This window comes from Periplaneta americana, chromosome 17 (assembly GCF_040183065.1).
Source record: "Periplaneta americana isolate PAMFEO1 chromosome 17, P.americana_PAMFEO1_priV1, whole genome shotgun sequence".
NCBI classification, from domain to species: Eukaryota; Metazoa; Arthropoda; class Insecta; order Blattodea; family Blattidae; genus Periplaneta; species Periplaneta americana.
In genome coordinates this window covers 117,853,741-117,875,734 of record NC_091133.1, presented here as the reverse complement: position 1 = coordinate 117,875,734, position 21,994 = coordinate 117,853,741, and positions in this window count along the sequence as shown.

The window sequence follows — 21,994 nt, the reverse complement described above, 5'->3', positions numbered from 1 at the left end:
AGGGGGCCTGAATTAAATAAACCGAAATATCTCGCTTATTATTGATTTTTGTGAAACATGTTACATAACAAAAGTTTCTTTAAAAATTATTTCCGATAAGTTTTGTCCCGGGAAAAATTTTGATAGGACTGATATTTAAGTCTGTCTGTCTGTCTGGATGTTTGTTACCTTTCCACGCGATAATGGCTGAACGGATTTCGATGAAAATTGGAATATAAATTAAGTTCGTTGTAACTTAGATTTTAGGCTATACAGCATTCAAAATACTTTATTTAAAGTAGGTTATAAGGGGGCCTGAATTAAATAAACCGAAATATCTCGCTTATTATTGATTTTTGTGAAAAATGTTACATAACAAAAGTTTCTTTAAAACTGATTTCCGATAAGTTTTATTCCAGACAGAATTTTGATAGGACTGATATTTAAGGATATGCAAGAGTTTTAAAATAACAATACAATACATTTACACCGCCGCCTCAGATTATAGTGTCGTTGTTCCGTAACTTCTATGTGCAAAATATTAAATTTTTAGTAGGAAGAAAAACAAATTTATTCATTCTATGGCAGTAGTGCATAGGAGATCGTGAATTCTACATTTTCGAAAGAAAGAAATAGAATTAAGTTATATATAGTAGATTGTATTATTTGCTGCATCATTATGTAAGTTATTTAATAGAGCAAAGATCTGAAAATCTATATATGACATAGGAATTATTGCAGGAACGACGACGATGGCTACATTTAAATCAAAACAAATGACTCCGTCTATTTAAGGCGGCCTTGACGTTTATCAATATTAATATACAGAGAATATTTTGTGTGTTTGTATGAAGCTAATTAACCTTCACTATTTGAAATTAGTAGTTTCTCTAGATGGATGTAATGCTACAAACGAGGACTGAGGTAAGATGAAAAGAAATCTGTAAGCACAGAAAACTTGATATTATGCGAAATATTGTATAACTTGATTATTGCAACTTTATTTGGTCCACATAAAATACTCTAATTTTATATACTGATTTTACCATAGAGATCACTGGAGCTGAGTTATTTTAAAAGGCGTCATGAAATGGCGTTCCTGTGCTCATAATTTACCCATATTCGTTTCCTGTGTTTCTTAAAATAATATTTATGTAGGGTACCTCATTTTTTAATTTGCATAAACAATGACATACAACCGAGCGAGTTGGCTCAGGCGGTAGCATTTGAGACACGCATTCGGGGGTCCCGGGTTCAAACCACATGGCCGACCAATCTGACTGAGGTTTTTCATGATTTCCCTTAGTCATAAAGGCAAATGCCGGGTTGGAAAGATACATACCATTATTCATCACCGCCCCAATTACCAATACTAAAAACATTAATCAAAGTCTATAATCAATTACATGAACACAAGCCATCTACAACACACAATAGAAACAGGAACTAAACAAGAGTAAAAACGGCCTACTGATGTACCCATACATTCTAAACACGCAACATGACCACAGAATATGTTAAGGCGTGAATAAAATAAACTTAACAAAAAAAAAAAAAAAAGATGCGCAGTAAGGTTAACATAAAAATGATCTTCGTATACAATCAACTCTATTAATTTGGTGTGATTTATTAAAGGATGCATTCAAGACTAATTTAGAAAAATGTTAAACGAATTATCTTTGCGCCAAATGAGTGGTCTCTGGACCAAAATGATAGCATTTTAATTATTTAAATACAATTTAAATTAAGTAGCATATTAAACGATTTATTCTTCTATCAAACACGAATATTCCCTGGGTCAAATGTCCTATTTTAATTATGTAATTACTTTATATTTATTTCTAATAAATGCAGCGGAGCACACGGGTACGGCTAGTAATAAATATAACAGTAATCATAGTGATAGACATTTTAAGATCATATGTCTTTAATGTGAGTAGCAGACCCCTCTAAGTTTCCTGTTTCCTGTTTCCTCTGTTCTATAGATCAGTGGTTCCCAAACTGGTAGTCGCGACCCCCAGGGGTATCGTGTAAAGAGCTGAGGGGATCACGAGATGATTTACGAATTAAAACAAAAATCGTCTTATTAACATACACTTATTGTGTGTTCAGTAACATCAACAATATTTATCATAAGAATAAAAAAGTTTCAGTAGTTATATACCAAAATAAAAAAAAATAACTAGTGGCCTGAAGCAACAATAGTTGTTTATATATTTCCAAGGATTGGGGTTTATCCCGTTCCGCGCCAAAGACATTTATTCTTGAAACTGGTCTTTCCATCTGGTTCTCGGCCGTCCTATATCTCGTCTTCCATTTGGTTTATAAAAGAAAGCTTGCTGCGGTAGTCTGTCAGGGAACATTCGGTTGACATGCTCTTGCCAGTTCTTTTGGCACTGAATTGCCTCTTGCACTATGCTACTTCTTACACCCAGTGCCGCTCTTATGTCTGCACTTCTCACTCTGTCTCTTAGAGATACTCCTAATAGCCGTCTCATAAATCTCATTTCTGAGCTTTCAATTTTATTTTTGTCTTTTTTCCTCATTATCCAGGTTTCACTACTATAAAGTAACATCGGTTTCGATACTATATTATGCAATCTGAGTTTGACCTCCTTCCTCATTGAATTTCCTAAGTATCTGTTAATACATCCATTTATTGAATTATATTTTATTACATTGTTGTCAAGATCTTGGTTCAAATTGTATATGGATAGGTCGCATCCTAGGTATTTGAAAGTATTCACCTGTTCTATTAACTGATCTTTTATAACGATTTTAGCTCTTCTATTGTATTTTCCTTCCATAACCATTACTTTGGTTTTATTGATAGATATTTTCATATTAAAGGTTTCTTATTCTTTTTTTTAACAATTTATTGATCGATCAGCGCATTTAGCGCTATACAGATCATTTCTAAAAAAATATAAATACAATATATGACACTGAATTGAGGGCAGCCTAGATTGGGCTCCTCAATGAACAAAAATAATTGTTAATAAATAACTATTTACATAGGTTGGTGAGATGATAAATTTTGATTATAATATGAGGTCCATTGGAAGTCGGCTCTTGATTCTGGTGGGAAATGTGGACTTCCTTCCGAGAGAGTAGTGGATGGCGCCTGGAACGTTTTCTAGGTTGTTATAGAACTTCTTAGCTTATGAATGGATAAACTGTTTGATTGTGTCAATACCAGTTTCTCTGTGTAGTTGGCTGTTACGGACAAACCAAGGAGAATTGAGTGAAATTCGTAGGACTTTATTTTGAAATGACTGGATGTGTTTAATTTCACTTATTGCAGCTCCTCCCCAGACAGGACAGGCATAAAGCAGTAGAGGTCGTAATAGAGATGTGTAAAGTAGTATGCAATTTTTGTAGCTTTAGAGATGATTTCTTGTTGAGGAGCGGATATAATTTAGCGAGTCTTGAGTAGGCCAATTTAAGTTTGTTGTTGATGTGATGTTTCCATGATAGACGGCGATCTAAGTGCACTCCAAGATAAAGGGTGCGTCAGAAAGAACGGATGGATTTCAAACTATCGATACGCAACGAGGAGAGAGATATAGTGAGGGGGACCACGACTGTTGGGTCAGCCATAGAATGCAGTTTCAGTTGAGAATATGGTGTTGGTCTGGTGTACAACGTGCTTTCATCGTAGAGACATTTTTGAAAAATGAAGAGTCTGTGATCGCCACTCAGGACTCATTTCGACATCGGATGTTACGCTAGGATTCCAACTCGGAATAAAATTTTGCGGTGGGAGGCTTCATTTCGTATCACAGGTTCAACATTAAAGAAGAAATCACCTGGACGAAATTCTATTGCACTGAGATAGTCCGAGGCTACGGTAAGATCTCGCGCCCTGCGACTTCTTTCTTTGGGACCATTTGAAGGCGTAAGTTTGTAAACATCGATCACATACACTGGACGAACTGAAGACAGCGATTCGTGAAGAAATCGTGGCAATTGCACCAGCTATGACTGTGAAAGTGATGGCGAACATCAGAAAACGCCTCGATGCCTGTATTGAAAGCCAAGGACATCATATGGATAATGTTGTTTTACATAAATAAACTGCATGTATTGGTGAATATGTTGATAACAATACATTTTTGATTTGATGAATCTTTACAATTTTCTTGCCCTGTGAAATCCATCAGTTCTTTCTGACGCACCCTGTATTACAATACGCCGTGGTGATAGGGACCCAAAATTATAAGAAATAATTATTAAATTTTACTGGACATTTTGGTCAGTACGCCGATATGTAATGTCTACAAAATTTTGGCAGTTCATATCGTTAACACTCTGTATTTTATCACGTAATATGACCCTTAAATACTATTATTAATGATATTTCGGGGATTATGTAAGTAGAAGGAGAGACTATATTGAATTAAGTCTTCATCTGTGTATGAGTAGCGGCTATGTATTTGGTATTAAAAATTACAAAACGAACGTACGTACAAATATTTTTATAATTAATCGCTTGGTGTGTGTCTTTTATAAAATATTTAATGGCTATTTGGTATACATATTTTTGCGTGATTCTCTAATTGCAGTAATATGGAACTGAATACTAGAAAAACCAGAGGAACTGCAGACAACTATCGTTTCGGAGCTGTTCATATAAATAAAGACATTATTGTTACCCCATTTATTAGATTAATGCTGGGTTGCAAGAAAACAGACCTATAAATTTAATAATGTATTCCTCCATTGGTGGATTATCGGATTGCAGAAGAGGAATTTAACGAACCACTAGTTATTGGATCGTTACCTAGCATCTTTGAATTTCACAAGTGACGCAATAGTACGTGAATGAATAAAAAGTGAACATCGGCTGCTTGACTGATGTAAGAAATTACTTTTATTGTTGTCAAAATTTGCAATAAATTTACGAACCAGAAAGAAATCAGGAACAGACGTTTCAGTGAGAAAGATAAATATGTTACAAATAGCGCACGACTGCATTAATTTTATAGAAAATAAAAAGATGGACTACAGAGCACATAACCTCGACGTCAGACGATGAACTAGAGTCTGTAATAAAGAAAGAAATAAATAATAACTTCGATATTAGAAGAATGAATGAATGAATGAATGAATGAATGAATGAATGAATCTATACTAATAATAAATCTGTAGCCGAAATTTTTCTGGTAATTTTCGATTTTCCAAAAATAATTGGACCTAACATATATAATTAACCACCCTGAAACCGAAAATCGCTTTTTTGAAATTTTTGTTTGTATGTCTGTCTGTCTGTCTGTCTGTCTGTTTGTCTGTCTGTCTGTATGTTTGTTACCTTTTCACGCGATAATGGCTGAACCGATTTCGATGAAAATTGGAATATAAATTAAGCTCGTTGTAACTTAGATTTTAGGCTATATGGCATTCAAAATACATTATTTAAAAGGGAGGTTATAAGGGGGCCTGAATTAAATAAATCGAAATATCTCGCTTATTATTGATTTTTGTGAAAAATGTTACATAACAAAAGTTTCTTCAAAAATAAGTTTTATTCCTTGAAACATTTTGATAGGACTGATGTTTAATGAGATAAATGAGTTTTAAAATTAAAATAACTGCCATCTAAGGCCGTGTAATGAATTAAAAAACAAATGACTCCGTCTATAAGGGGCATTGGACAGCAACAATCGAAAGCTATGAAAGATAGCCTACAGAGAATATTTCTGTGTTTGTATGAAGTAATATCGGAAGCTAAATTAACCGATTTGTATAATTAATTATTAATTCACCATTGGAAAGTGTAGTTTCTCTAGATGGACATAATGCTATAATGCCATTACAGTAACTTCTGATATAATATAATATAATATAATATAATATAATATAATATAATATAATATAATATAATATAATATTAGTACATTATGCAACGAGCCTATAATGAAGGTAATTAAGAAGCGAGTATGGATATTTATGAAACGAGCGCAAGCGAGTTTCATAATTTTCATACGAGCTTCTTAATTACCATTATAGGCGAGTTTCATACGACTTTTTATGCTCGACCATATTTCTAACTTGATATTATTAATTTTCTTTGTATCTGACCTTGACGAATGTCCCGTATGTTGTGAGATGTGCGCAGACGCGAAAGTATTGATTTTTTCCCAGGAACAGATGTCCACATTGACCTTGCTAGGCCATAAGAACCTACAGAGATAACATTGAAATAAAATTAGACATTGAAAAACGAGATGACAAACTGAATTTACTTGAATATTATTTACAATTAACGCTAATTATTATAGTAACAGAACATAACCTTCTGCGACAGTATTGGATTTCCAGCCTCCGTGACTTTTCGCTAATTCTCTTTCGATTGCATATCCGAGAATAATCGATACTTGCGGTTTTATAACGGTAGAAAGCTGACCTGTCATTGGCTGAACAGTTGTAACCTGAGTCGTCATTGGCTGAAAGACCTGACCTTTAATGAGTAGGTGTACTTTAATGACATGCATTAAAGGTCTGCTGCCAGGTGTATAATTACTACATTTCGGCATGGTCGAGCATAAAGAAATAAATAATAACTTCGATATTGGAAGAATGAATGAATGAATGAATGAATTAATGAATGAATGAATGAATGAATGAGTAAATAAATAAAATATAAATAATCAAATTACCGTATATCGATGGCTAAGGAGAGACACTTCGTATCTAAAAAATTCGTAATTTAGTTGAACTACATTATTACTATTAAGAATAACTACATTATTATTATTATTATTATTATTATTATTATTATTATTATTATTATTATCATCACAAAATTGGACAGTGTACTAATATTTTGTTCTCGAATAGAAGATCTTGCAAAGCGGAAACATATATATGAGTAAGTTTGTGTATTTTGAGAAACAAATTTCTAAAACAGTGTTTTTTTTTATTTACCTGTAAATGTACAGCTATGAGGTATCACTTTTTATGTAATATTATTTTAATATCGTGTATACAGGCCTATATACAAAATATTGCAAGCCTGAATCTCTTACAGGTAATATGCCTATTACGATGAATCAAAATATACAGGGTGTTAAAAAAAGTATTCAAATCTTAGGAGGTGATAGTGTGCATCAAAACAAGAAAATAATGTCTAATAAACATGAGTCCTACAACAAATACTTTCAGAGAACTGAACACTTGTTCATAGAAGGTGCTCAATGTGACGTCCATTCATGGCAATGCATTCTTCGGTCCTTCGACGTAAGGAATCACGCACTCTTTGAAATTTGTTTTAATACGTTAATAAGAAAGTCCTGATAACGATCCCCAGTTAATCTCTGTGGTAGCACGTATGGCCCTATTGATCTATCACGCATATTAATCTATCACTAAGAACGCCTGCCCATAAGTTGATTGAGAATCGGTGCTGATGCCTTGTTTCTTCAACTGCATGGGGATTTTCACCAGCCTACATATGTTGATTACGAAAATTCACATCATCATCTCTGCTGAATCCCGCTCATATCCTCAACCAGACTTTTGTTTTCAGTAGGCCTATTCCTTGCGACGTATCATCATTCCATGCGAGGGTTGTCAACTACGGTATGATTATCTGGCAGTCTGCTGTATTGTAGGGCAGAGAAATGCATTGTCATGAATGGACGTCACATTTAGCACCTCCTATGAACAAGTGTTCAGATCTCAGAAAGTATGTGTTGTAGGACCTATGTTTATTAGACATTATTTTCTTGTTTTGATGCATACTATCACCTCGTAAAATATTGGATACTTTTTTCTTAACACCCTGTATAAACTATTGGCCAATACACAAAATGTATGTAAGATGGCTGTCTAACGGAGAAATAAATATTATTATAGGAGGGAAATCAGATCTCTAAGTTAGTGAATCCTTTAACGGACCAATAACACTAAAGAAGTTTCTTGCGACGCGTCTATCGAACTTATTGGCCCGTTAGCAGCTAACGAAGGAATAAACGCATTCTTGCATCCCACCATTAAAGGACCAGATTTGTCATAGCTTCCAAGCATATAATTTTACTGCAGAAAGAATACGTAGGCCATTTCACTTTTTGCTGACATGCTGAGTTAGATTTTTTTTTTCTCGCAACCAGCAAAGAATGAATTCTAATGACTTTAGTTTGCAGCATTGGCTGCACAAGTTACTAGACTAGTTTAATTTCGCGTCTGTCGCATGGCTGGTAGTGCATTAAGGAGATGCTGAAATGATTACAGCAGGAAAGAAAATATCCCCAGAGTATCCTGGCCCAAATCCGTCACAGATTCCAAGTTGGCCTGGCCTGAACCCCGGTTCCGGTTAACAGTACGGGCCAGCTCCCACATCCCTTTACTTTATGCAAACTCTTCAGAAGCAAGATTTCGTGTTTGTCTTCAGCCCGTTTAAAATGTCGTTTGGGATAGTGGTAACAAATTCCAGTCAGTCCGAGATGACTGCTTTCCCATTGGCTGAGAGAAGCCCAGCAGACATGTAAGATGATATAGTCCTACCATCGGATCTGTGCCCCCGTAAGATATGCGAACTGAACCTTAATTCCTTTTCAGCCTCGGCAATTCATTTCTCTCCCTGTATTCCTATTTCTCTCTTTTCTATGCCTCCCTCTCTCTCTCCCCCACTACTCACAATTTTGAGCCTTCTTGCGGGACAGTTTATTTGCACTTGCAGTCCAGTGTTGTCAACTCAACATGAATACTGTAGCACGGAGTGGCGAAAGAAATATTATTAAGCAAGTAATAGCATTTTGCGATGAAGAGAAACAAACAGGTCAATATTTGTTTCCTATAAATCAGGCAACGAAAAGAGCAGCTGCGATCACAGGTGAGGCTTATTGTATTTCAATTGATTATGTATTAAAATTACTTACTTAACTAATACTAATAATACAACATTTTATGTAATTTATATAGGCAGGTCAGAGCGCCTAATAAAGAAAATCAGGAGAGAGGGAGTCTGTGCAGGAGATGAAAGCTAGAATCACCAGGGAAGAACAGACCAAGGGAACCTTTCATTCTTGTAGATGATATGAACCGATGTATTTTAAGAAGAAAGATACAAGAATTTTATACGATGCAGAAAGAAGTTCCGACATTGGAGAAATTATTGAAGGTTGCGAGAGAAGCAATAAATTTCCAAGGAGGGAGATAAACTCTACGGAAAGTGATTCGAGACATGGGATTTAGATTTAAGAAATGTAGAAACACAAGATGTATTTTGATTGAAAGACCTACTTAAATTAAATTATGAATAAGTAATAATTAACCTTACATTATTATAAGCAATATTCAAGAGACATGACACTGTTTGACGGAAGTTTGGCAACATCCCTATTCGGGAAGGTTCGTGGCCTGCTGTTTGACGTAGTGGGACAGAAACGGGTGGAATGGGGTGAGTACAGGCGTTAACTTTTCCAAGGACGACGACGGCGCTGAAGGGGCACAGATCCGATGGTGCGACAATATTCGCTGTACGGGAGAGGTTAAATGCTTCGCCCACCTATTTCAATGTTACCAGCGGCATACAAGTGTCTTTGCATGCAGGGCACGGTTAGGTCGTGTCTACACAACAGCTGCTGGGATTTCCTTTCTTCCCAAGAAATTCGATTATCGCATGTTGACGAGTCATGTACTTCTATACGAGCGACCGCTAAGGCATAAGACTCTTCTTCATATCGTGTATGTGCAGAAATAGGAACTCAGTGCCATATACCGTGTATCAGATGCTTATTTCTAGACATCAATTTACTTAGTAAGTGTAGATATAACTAGAGTTGTGGTGTCTGTTTCGGGAAGAAGGAGTAGATGGAAAATATAGTTCAACTTCGATGTGCATGGTGAATACATCAATAGAAATAAATTTTAACAATCATTACTATGTGAACTCTCGGAGGATTCATAAAAGAGACTTTGGATGAAGATTTACCAAAGTCTATTTTCGTAGCAAAGTTTAACTTTGTTAAAAGTCCTATTCATAGACAATACTTCTGAGACTTCGATTAACTTCCGTAAATCAAGATTTAACGATCTTGTTCCAATGTTGGCAATCAAAATCACTGCCTTCTAAACGAATTAAATTAATAGATAGTTGAAATAGAGTAGGTATTGCCACAATCAAAGCCATCTTTTGAGTCACAAATCAACGAAACAATTGAATATCAGTACATGTTAAGCTATTGTTAGCCCAGCGAATAGGAATTATAATTATATAGAATGGACACTGAGCGAATTTTCCTGTTTTGTTTCTTTGTGCACCGGCGTTTAGTTCCACTTTAAAGCGCTAGATGTTAATGTAATCGAGCACACGCTAAGATAGCAATTGAGTATAAAAGTTGAGACACAGGATTCAAACATCGCCTACCGTATTGCATAATTCAGTAACGCTTTGCTTCAAATAAATTCAAGTTAACAGATTTTCCTTATTTCTCAGTGACAAACTAGTTGTAATAATATTTTTTTTATGTTTTATATATAATAAAATATATTATAAAATAATATAATACATTATAAAATTAAGTATCAAATTCGTTTAATATTTGTATACAATATAATATAGGTATATGGTTTTACTTCTCATAGGACTTTTGTTTTTCCATTTTCAGCTCTATCAAACCGTTACATATTTTAATTATTGATGGGGTCAACGTCTTGACTCTCATTATAAAGGAACTCTAGTCTAGACATTACAGTTAATGATGGATTTATTATTTATCGGTCCAATTTATTTTATTTTGAGTACATAATGTACCTTACTTACTTACTTACTTACTTACTGGCTTTTAAGGAACCCGGAGGTTCATTGCCGCCCTCACATAAGCCCGCCATTGGTCCCTATCCTGAGCAAGATTAATCCAGTCCCTACCATCATATCCCACCTCCCTCAAATCCATTTTAATATTATCTTCCCATCTACGTCTCGGCCTTCCCAAAGGTCTTTTCCCCTCTGGCCTCCCAACTAAACTCTATATGCATTCCTGGATTTGCCCATACGTGCTACATGCCTAGCCCATCTCAAACGTCTGGATTTAATGTTCCTAATTATGTCAGGTGGGTACATAATGAACCTAGATGTATTAATTGTTTGTGTTATATTTTCGCTGTGTCGACTGCTAGCTGGTGTGATGTCAGTGCCAGGGAGAAAGCAGAATCTCACGCTCAAACTGGTTTGAAGGTCATTGAAATCACTACTGCTACATCAAAGGTACCGACGCGAAGTGTGCCTACTGTATAATTATCTACACGCTGGTTAGACATTCTTGCAGCTTTTAAGAATAATTCAAGGGTTTAGTGTGAAACTAACGTAAGTACAAAAATTGACATTTTTAGGTCTCTACACCAATCGATAATATTTCGTACTACTACTTGGTCACAAAAAATCGTAACTCAGTTCTGGAAAGTCTTGTATATAATTCGTAACTACAAAACATGATTATATAGTTCATGTGAAATAAGCGTATTGCTTGTTAAGAATTTTGTTGTGATTAAAACAACGACTGCAGTTACATTAGTTTTACATCAAATCCTCGAATTATTTCATTGTAAAATAATTTTATTCTGAAGATATGGAAGAAAAGAAGATATCACCAATGACAGCCTATGAAAGAGACTTATTATCCTGCTGACAGTTGGCAAGGTTATTCCTTGGATGTCTGCAAAAACTACTAGAAAATTATCTGAAATAAATATGTAGAAAACATTATTATGACGACCGAAGAATTATAAATTAGCTGCATATCCAACTGTTGGATATTGTGATTTGAATGCATTGCAGTTTTTATGTTCCATGAATTGCCACCGAATGCACACACTGTAAATCAGTAGTCGGCAAAGATTGTCATAAAATGCAGCAAAGGGAAAGTAGGAGTGGAGGATATCCAAACTGCTTAACGTTTAATGAACATGTGATGGCTAAGGGAAGGGAAATCATGCCTTACCTCTCCGGTCTGCTTGTGTTTTAAGGGAATGACTCGTCAGTCAAGAAATGCCGACCACTGATGTAGATTATAAGGTTTTAAGCAAACCTTATATGGGCCTAATTGGCTTCTTATGAACCCATTTCATGAAATGGGGGAATATTTTAATAGTGATGTAATGATGTGTTAATTTCATAATGAATGTATTTTAATTGCATTAATTTTATGTACATAGGTATTTATTTACCGGTACTCACTCACTTATTTATTTATTTTTATATATATATATATATATATATATTTATTTATTTATTTATTTACTTATTTATTTATTTAAGTTTTTATATTTTACAGTCTTACTAATAAACCGTGTATAGTTTTTATACGAGTCTTATTGTACAGTTGGGATAGAAAACGTTACTAATAACCCATGCATAAGCAATAGATCGTATAAACAGCCTGTATCTATACATGAGAATTGATTTGCAGTAATTATACACACGAAACCCCTTGTTTAAATGTTGTATATAAAGAAAAATGGCCGTCCCTCTAACAGCTGTTCGTATCGATTGTCATTTTATGATGATGGTTGCCTTGTAACCACATAAGAACAAACAAAAGAGCACAGAATAATTACAATAATACCGCTGTATCTGTACTCTTTGATCAAAACATAGCGTGGTAATCGATTAGGCTCAGTTGCACTATCGATACTTAACACGCCACACTAGAGCGCTCTACCGGTTGCAATAGAGAACCTCAGTTATTCTATTATCTTTCGTAATTAAGTAATGACGAAACTATGACGTAGCCGTGTAACAGTTGCACTGTTATACACGACGGATGTAGTGATTATTAGTAAGGAATTTACACATGACGTATAAACGAGCAACTCATTATAGACGACAGTTAAACGTCTTATAAGAGTTTTTATTAGTAAGACCGATAATCTACATGCGGGTTTATTCCTGTAAATAATCTTTACATTTGTTGTTATTTTACTTTGCCATTACTACTACTTCTACTACTACTACTATTATTAATATTATTATTATTATTATTATTATTATTATTATTTTAATTGGGTTATTTTACGACGCTGTATCAACATCTAGGTTATTTAGCGTCTGAATGAAATGAAGATGATAATGCCGGTGAAATGAGTCCGGGGTCCAGCACCGAAAGTTACCCAGCATTTGCTCGTACTGGGTTGAGGGAAACCCCGGAAAAAATCTCAACCAGGTAACTTGCCCCGACCGGAATTCGAAGTCGGGCCACCTGGTTTCGCGGCCAGACGCGGTGACCGTTTACTCCACAGGTGCGGACTATTATTATTATTATTATTATTATTATTATTATTATTATTATTATTATTATCATCATCATCATCATCAATATTGCTGTTAATTTGTAAAGAATTCAAAACCCTCTAAAGATCATTTTGTTCATAATTGAGTTGTGCCTACATATTGCTTGCTAAGAATTAATTCTAATAATTTATATACTGTAGTTTTAATTCAAAAAGCCATAGAATTTAAAGCAAAAGGTTTGTTAAAAGTCACTGTTAAGTTGAAAATTTCCTCTATTTGCCACCAGTTACTGTCAAAATCCTTCAATTTGTGAAAGCAAATATAGGAGATTTTGAATCTATAGGATTCATATGTTAACATTGCGAAATAAGCCCAAGGTAGTGAGTCTCACTGGGATTCGAACCCATGTCCAAGTGCAGCCTCATTATCACAAATTCTGCTCGTTTCCCCTGGGCTGCGCCGACTGCTGAATGAGTCTTGATGAAGGAAGGGACAAGAGCACAGTTTTCGTTTAGTGGAGTAGGACAAGTAATAAGCACAGTCTAGTATATACAGTCACGAAGCTCAATACGTAGTAAATATGCATCCATAGATAGTTGCTAACCACTAGGATCGCTACTATCGCCTCATTACAGACAATGCGAAATAATACCGGCACAGTCTATTGTTCCTGGCACCCTCACAACTCAAGCTTCGTGACTGTATATACTAGACCAGTGATGTCAACTGATGCCCACAGGAGCAAGAGCGCGCTTTAGAGCCCAGGAGAGCCTGAGCGCTTAACAGCGGAAAGGAAAGAGACAGACGAAAGAGGTAGTATATGCCGCTTGGTCGAGCTATTTACAGGGATGGCCAGCACTGATTCAATGGATAAAGGGAAGAGAACTTATTAAAACTGTATCCATGTTAATTTTTAGATTTTGTCTGAGAAGTATAAGTGCATTGTAAGTTTTAATTTTAATGTTCATTTTTCACAAGTTTGCTTTTTTATTCAAAAGGAATATCTTCTCAACTTTTCTTTTTAACAGAAAAGTGAAATTTTCAGATATGTTTGTTTAGTAGCCTTACCGGTACTAAAACAATGTTTTCGTAAATCTAATATATCGTAAATACATATTACTGAAGATAATGTATTCAAATGTTTGAAAATATTCGCATGGAAAATGTTTGTAAGGAAATGAATTAACAAAGCAAATACGGTTACATCAGAAACAAAAAATATGTGCCTATGTGTTGGTAAAACGTCAGCTCTATAGCTTCAGTAGATTTCGAGACAATTTAATATTCTTATAACAGAAAGTTTCGCACCAATATCACCTAAAAGCATAATGCGATAAAAGTTTTATTATGTAATATTAGTTACAGTTAAAACATATACATAGACAACTTTGCTTTGCACTATAATATTGTTTTGATTACTTTTATAAGGTTAAAGCTACCATCAATATCAATTTCAACTTATCATGTCATATTCAGTGTCTTTCTTTGGGATAACATTTTCTTTATGAATGATGTGTTTAATTCACTTAGTACAGTATAGTTGTAGTTATCATGGAATTTGTGTGAATATTCCTTCTTTACTCTTTATTGTGTTATTAACGTTTAAAATACAACTGCAATATTAGGCTAAGAAATAGGTGTTAGTACTTTTGTTTTACAGACAATATAGAAAATAACAAACAGAAAGAAGCCATATAAAAATAACGACATAAAAGTTCACTTTCCGTTTGAAGTTTGTGCACCACTGCTTAATCCAACAGGCTGCTTATTCCTCCTAGCATACCTAGCGCTTAATGCCCGCGCACGACGTCAAGGTCAGAAAAATGCGCTTGCTTTGACATCACTGTACTAGACTGTGGAAATAGTGTGGCAGTACGTTTCGTCACCCCTGAATCAGCCGTGCAAACACAACATTTTTAATAACCAAATTCGATTACACGACAAGTCCGGCAGAATAATACGAAATCCCCTTTTCACGTCGATTTTGCAGGGAGGGCGCCTAAGCTTATAATCGAGTTTCGTGAATTGCTGGGTATTGAGGGTACAAGGGAAGGAAAAGGAAAAATGGGTCAGTGGGGAGGGGGGAGAAGTCCCAGGAGACACGGAGAAAAGAGCAAACTGCTACTCACAGAGTCATCCTTGAATTTGAATCTTCTAGATAGAGAGGAGCGGGGATCAGCCAGACAGCCGGGGGGGGGGGGGTGGAACAGCTTGTCTGCCACGGTTTGCAAACATTCCCTAGGAAACTATTCCTGTGCTAGGGCCCATATATACAAGCTGGGCGGAACGGTAAAACACAACTTAAGAAACAAATATCTTGTGAGTTTGGCCTATACAGGGAGTTAAAAAAAGTATCCAATATTTTAGGTGGTGGTAGTATACATCAAAAAAAGAAAAAAATGTCTAATAAACATGGATCCTACAACACATACTTTCTGAAGTCTGAACACTTGTTCATAGGAGGTGCTCAATGTGACGTCCATTTATTGCAATGCATTTTTCTGACCTACAATACAGCAGGGTACCAGATAATCATACCGTAGTTCAGCCGCGGCGAAAATGCGACATTGTGGCTAGCAGTGCAATTCCCTTGCTTCCTACCTACAACCCCCACCCTCTTACTCACTGGAGTCAAACTCCGTTCTATTTGTATTTGTCTCTGACCTGCGAGTGGCGTATCGTCGCAATATCTTTCTCGAAACCATGTACCTCTATAAAAACGAAAGTTTCAAGTAGGATGGGAGGATGCATTCTTTTGCTTACAATATGATGAAAATATTAAATGTATGATTTGTTCACAAATATTACTAGGAAAACGGTTGTATAACATAAAACGGCATTATAAGTTACTACATGTTAATGATGAAACATTAAAAGGTTAAGTGTTATTATTATTATTATTATTATTATTATTATTATTATTATTATCATTATCATCTCTGTACGTCGATTCTTTTACAGCAGATGTACGAATAATGCGGTTAGATTTTCAATTTAAACTCACAGATTTACAATGTGACGTTAAATGAAAGCTAGATGTAAGGACTTGACAGATATTGAACTTTTCAAATCTTTGGAAAAAAATAAATATCCGAAGCTTCGTTCTTTCGCCTGCTCTGTTGAAGCCATGTTCGCTGTAACTTACGTTTGTGAAAAATTATTTTCAACAATGAAAATAGTAAAAATCAAATTTAGATCACGACTGACAGACAAATACCTTCGTGATCAACTACGATTGGCAGTAAGTAACATAATTCTTGATTTTGAAACTTTGTCGCAGAGACATTCTGAAGAAAGTTAATTTTAGGTTGTGATAATGTGTCCTATGTTTTCTTGTTCATTTCTTTCTTTGTTACACGTCCTAAACATTAACTTCCCCTTCGGTTGTCCGCCTCCCTCCATAAGTGCTATGCACGTTGCAGCTTACGCAGTGGCTCGGCGCACCATGGCCTTCTCGCCACGGCTGCCGTAGTTGGCACCGCTGGTATGGAATGATAAGTTGCAAGGAATACTGAAAACAGAAGTCTGGTTGCGGATATAAGAAGGGTTTAGCAGAGATGGTGTTGTGGATTTTGGTAATCAGCATGTGTGGGCTGATGAATATTCCCATGCAGTTGAAGAAACAAGGCATCAGCACCGATTCTCAGGCGTTCTTGGGGATATATTAAGGGCCATACGTGCTAGCACAGAGATTAACTGGTGCTGGAGTATGTGCCATGTCAGCAAAGACTACAGATGCGGTTCATGCATTATGGCACATCATCACATTTTTTTCTGCAATGAGCGTGACAACCTGACTCTTACATTTCAGGACCGCTGGATTGATTGGGGAGACCTGCAACCTTGGCCTGCTCTTTCTCAAATCTAAATCGCCTAGACTTTTGGTTACCAAGAACAACCAGATCAATTTCAAAGAGTACGTGATTTCTTATGCCGAAGAGCAGAGGAATGCATTGCCATGAATGGACGTCACATTGAGCATCTCCTATGAACAAGTGTTCAGATTTCAGAAAGTATGTGTTGTAGGACCCATGTTTATTAGACTTTTTATACTTGTTTTGATGCATACTAGAACCTCCTAGTCCACACCTGTGGAGTAACGGCTAGCGCGTCTGGCCACGAAACCAGGTGGCCCGGGTTCGATTCCCGGTCGGGGCAAGTTACCTGGTTGAGGTTTTTTCCGGGGTTTTCCCTCAACCCATATGAGCAAATGCTGGGCAACTTTCGGTGCTGGTCTCATTTCACCGGCATTATCACCTTCATCTCATTCAGACGCTAAATTACCTAAGCTGTTGATAAAGCGTCGTAAAATAACCTACTAAAATAAAAAAAGAACCTCCTAAAATATTGGATACTTTTTTAACACCCTGTGTATATTTCAATTGACCTCTAACTGCTATCTTTTGTTATATTTTGGTGTCACAAAAATGACACATTACTTTTTGGCACACATACATGGAAATTGTTGCTTTTCATAACACACTATTGGTTAGAAAGTTCGTCTTTGCTGTAAAAAACATTGTTAGATTCATTTTTCCGTACCAGTGAAATGTTTCCGTAACAATTTTGCCGCTCTGACTTGGAATTCAGTCGCAGTTCGCACCCAGTCTGGTCACGTAATGACGCTGCACGTGAGTCCACCCTCTCAGATTCTCGGCTCGTGTGTGCAGAGCCCTTTCTGTCCGCCACGTGGGTGTCGGACTACTCTGTATTCCTTAATCACGAGAAAACTCGCGATGTGACAAAGGGAAGTGTGTGTTGGACAACGACAAACGGAAGTGGGTTGAATAAAGACATTACAGCTGTATTTTTATCCAAATGTTCCTCCTTCCGCATATAGCCCTACATTTGAAATTGATTGTCACTCTTCTCCATAAACTATCAATGGAATAAATATAGATAATAAGACAAATTATCAACAGTAATCTCACTAGAAGTGTTGATTTATCAACAGTAATCTCACTAGAGGTTTTGATTTATCTAGAGAAAATCAAAACTCGAGTGGGATTTAATCGACTATTACACGATTAGAAGAAAGCATATAAAGATTAGAAGTAACGAAGTACTCCAATACAATAAAATATTAATTGATTTACGAAAATGCAACTGTCTTCAAATGTATTATTGTACTATCTCAACATTACGCTAGATGGCAGTAGTGTTTTATGATTATGTTTTCTTGTTATCAGTTGTGCCAACTATGGAATTTTATTGAACTCTGTGGACAGTTACTAGTCAAGAAGACTTCGTTGATTCAGTTTCATTTTTAATAAAACATTTGCATTCCACTTCAATCATCCGGATCCCAGTAATCAACGTCACTTGACAGATGATTTTCAATAAATCTTAATATTAAACAATCTCTGATACGTGACTATCCATAATATCATATAGCAGAAGCTATAACAAACATAACATAAATAATATAAACAAGTGTTAGAAAAGTTTTAATTAGGGATGATGAAATAAACAAGAATCGTTTTAATTAACGATGCTGAAATAAAAAATAAACATGAATAATTTTAAAAGAAACAGTTCTTGAAAGTACAACTTTTAGATTTGAATGTTTTAGTGGTTGGTGGTTCAGTTGATGTTATATTGGACGTATGCGTAAAAGAAGTGAACTCGTTTATGTACACGGTGTATCCCTGAACTTATTCAGGATTTCCGAATGGTGCTCTTCATATATGATCAGTGATCTTTATTAATTCTTGTTCTTGAATGCCAATGCGAGTCATATTTGAAAGTGCTGTGCATCGACTGGAGTGGTTTATAATTTTCTGTTTTTTTTTTTTTTTTTTTTTTTTTGACATCCAGACCAATGCAGTTTGAAATGTTGGCAAACAAAGAAATAAATGACAGGGTAGTGATACAAATAAACAAATGCTATGGACGCGATAAAATTAAACAAATGCTACGGACGCGATAAAATTGTGCGTTAAGCAGTCATGATTGGTTGAAAGACGTCCTTTCGTACCGTTTTACTGGTCAAAAGTAGTGTGACGTAGTAAAAGTGTAATAGTCTAAAGAAAATCAAAACTCGAGTGGAATTTAATTGACTATTACACGATTAGAAGAAAGTGTATAAACATTAGAAGAAATAAAGTACTCTAATACAATAAACTGACTTACTAAAATACTAAATTGTCTTCAAATGTATTATTGTACCATCTCATCATTACAAATATTCCACTAGATAGCAGTAGTGTGTTACCATCAGCTGTTCTCTTGTTACCAGTTGTGTCAACTATACAATCTTTATTGAACTCTATGGACGATTACTAGTCCAAGAAGGCTTTGTTCATTCAGTTTCAGTTTTATTAAAACAATTGCATTCTATTCCAATTATCAATATACGATACTAAACAACCTCTAATCTTATACAGTACAAGCTCTAACATAATCTAAATAATATTAAGAAAGTAAATGATAGAAAAGTTTTAATATTAAGAACAATGAAATGAACATGAATCATTATAAAAGGCACAGTTATTGAAAGTACAGGGACATCATTTTTATTTTTACTAACATTTTTAATATTAACTTGCCTATACCTCCGGATCAACGCCGTTTGCTACCCTTTCCACGACTGGAGTTCGATGATACTGGCGTAATATACAAACAAATCACTTTACTAGGTATAGGAGGGAAGGAAAGTAGTTCATCCATTTACGTAAACTAGGAAATATCACGCTTTTGGGTTTGATAATTTTCATTAGGTCTCTGTTTAATCAAAATACAGTACAGTATTAACAATAAGTATTTTTACTTACGAACTGAGCTGTCCATGCGGAAGTATTCATTATGCAGTGTATATTATACTGTCTACAACACATTAACGTAAACTATAGAGAATGAAGTTAAATTGAAAAATAATCATAATATGGATATTTAAACACATTTTCAAAATGGTGACCGTTCATTTCGATACAGGCTTCAGTTCGAATGTGTGTAATTCCAATTACCAGTTTCGTCCTTCGTACTAGTAACTCATGTTGAAATAATTCTGTACCTACTCTATAAAAGAGACCCTTACGTACTGTAAATTCAATCTTAACTTCTGCTCGATCCGAAACGATAAGGGGTTATGTCGCAGGATCGCAGAAAGGGGGGAAATCACGTGACAGTTAATTACTTAACGAGGCCCTTTTATTTAAGTTATTTTAAACAGTTGTATGGGTGTAATATTACTTAGACGTCCAATTCCTAACAGAAATTAATGTTCTCAGAAAAGAGCTAAGAAAGCCCAGCCACTAGTCCTTACAGAGAGGAGAATAGAAGCAGGTGGGGGAAATCGGAATGCGAAGTAAACAAATGGACGACAGTATCTGTGCGAAAATGATGCAATATTGAAAACTCTTTCGTCACTGGAAAACGCGATCATATATTTGGAACGTACTGTTTAGTATGACCGTAAGGCTACTATGACTGTACATGCGGTCTTGGATCAGTAGGACGGTTGAACTTCATTAGTAGAATGGGTGGGAGTGAAGTACATTCAAAAACTCAGGTACAATAAAAATTGAAGTAAAAATAAAATGATGTCCCTGTACAATGCTGGCAATCAAAGGAACAAATGCTAGATAAATGATAAAATTTGTAGGATAAGCAGCCATGTTTGGCTGAAACACATTGTTCCGTACCGTTTTATTGGCCAAAAGTAATATGACGTAGTAAAAGTATAATAATAGTCTATCATAGTTCACTCTCGAGACAAAATTCGGTGAAATTTCTAGATAAGAATGTTTTAAAGAACGAGTAATCAACACCCTTGATCAGATTAGGATTTATACCACTGAAATAGTAATTTCTGAAAGGCTTTATTCCATCTTTTTTTTTTTTTTTTTTTTTTTTGTAAAATGAGTTAAGAACGTTGCCGTATTCGTTTCACTTGAATATACCTTCCTGTTATGAAATGGAATTATTCCATGCATTTATTAGGATGTACACAAAATTCATAATGTTCACTCTTGAAAAATGTTATGTTTTAGGAATAAGGCCATACTTTTGGAGGTGTGACTGCTGAGTTATTTATTCTACAGAGTGATTTATATAGAACTGACACATTTCTTTCATTAATTGTTTCAAAACGAATTGTGCTAGCGACAACTTATTATACCTAAAATGTAGAGGAATTTTGGGAGATTATTTACCTATATAGCAAATGTTGAAAATGTCCTCCATCCTGCATAAGGCACAACTCAACACGTCGTTCCATGTTACTGGCCACTCGTTGGAGGACTCTGTTGTCAATAGCTTGAATCTCCTGTGTGATGTTGTACTTCAGATCGTCCAATGTCTGGGGATGTGTGGCGTAAACCCTGTCTTTTAAGTAACCCCATAGAAAGAAGTCCGGCGTTGTCAAATCCGGAGATCTCGGTGGCCACAGGTTCCTGGAAATTATTCGGTCGTCACATAACCGGATAAATGGAACCATGCTTCATCTGTGAACCATGTGATAAACAATATGGCAGGATTTTGCACAATGAACGTCTGAAACCAACGACAATAATTCAATCTTTTATCCTTATCTGGTTCCTGTAGCTGATGAACAACCGTAACCCTATATGGCTTTAGGCACTCTGACACATTGAGTAGGTGTACCCTGTCTCCTGCGACAAACGTCGTAATGTTTTTTTGGGTGACTGCTCCAGTCGTCTCTTACGTCAACAACAACCGTGGGAAGCCTAGATGAACGATGCTTGCCCTTTTCATTCACCAGAGATCCACTTGTTTCCAATTTGTTTACCAGTCCCAGTATTGTGTTTCTTTTGGGAGGATTGC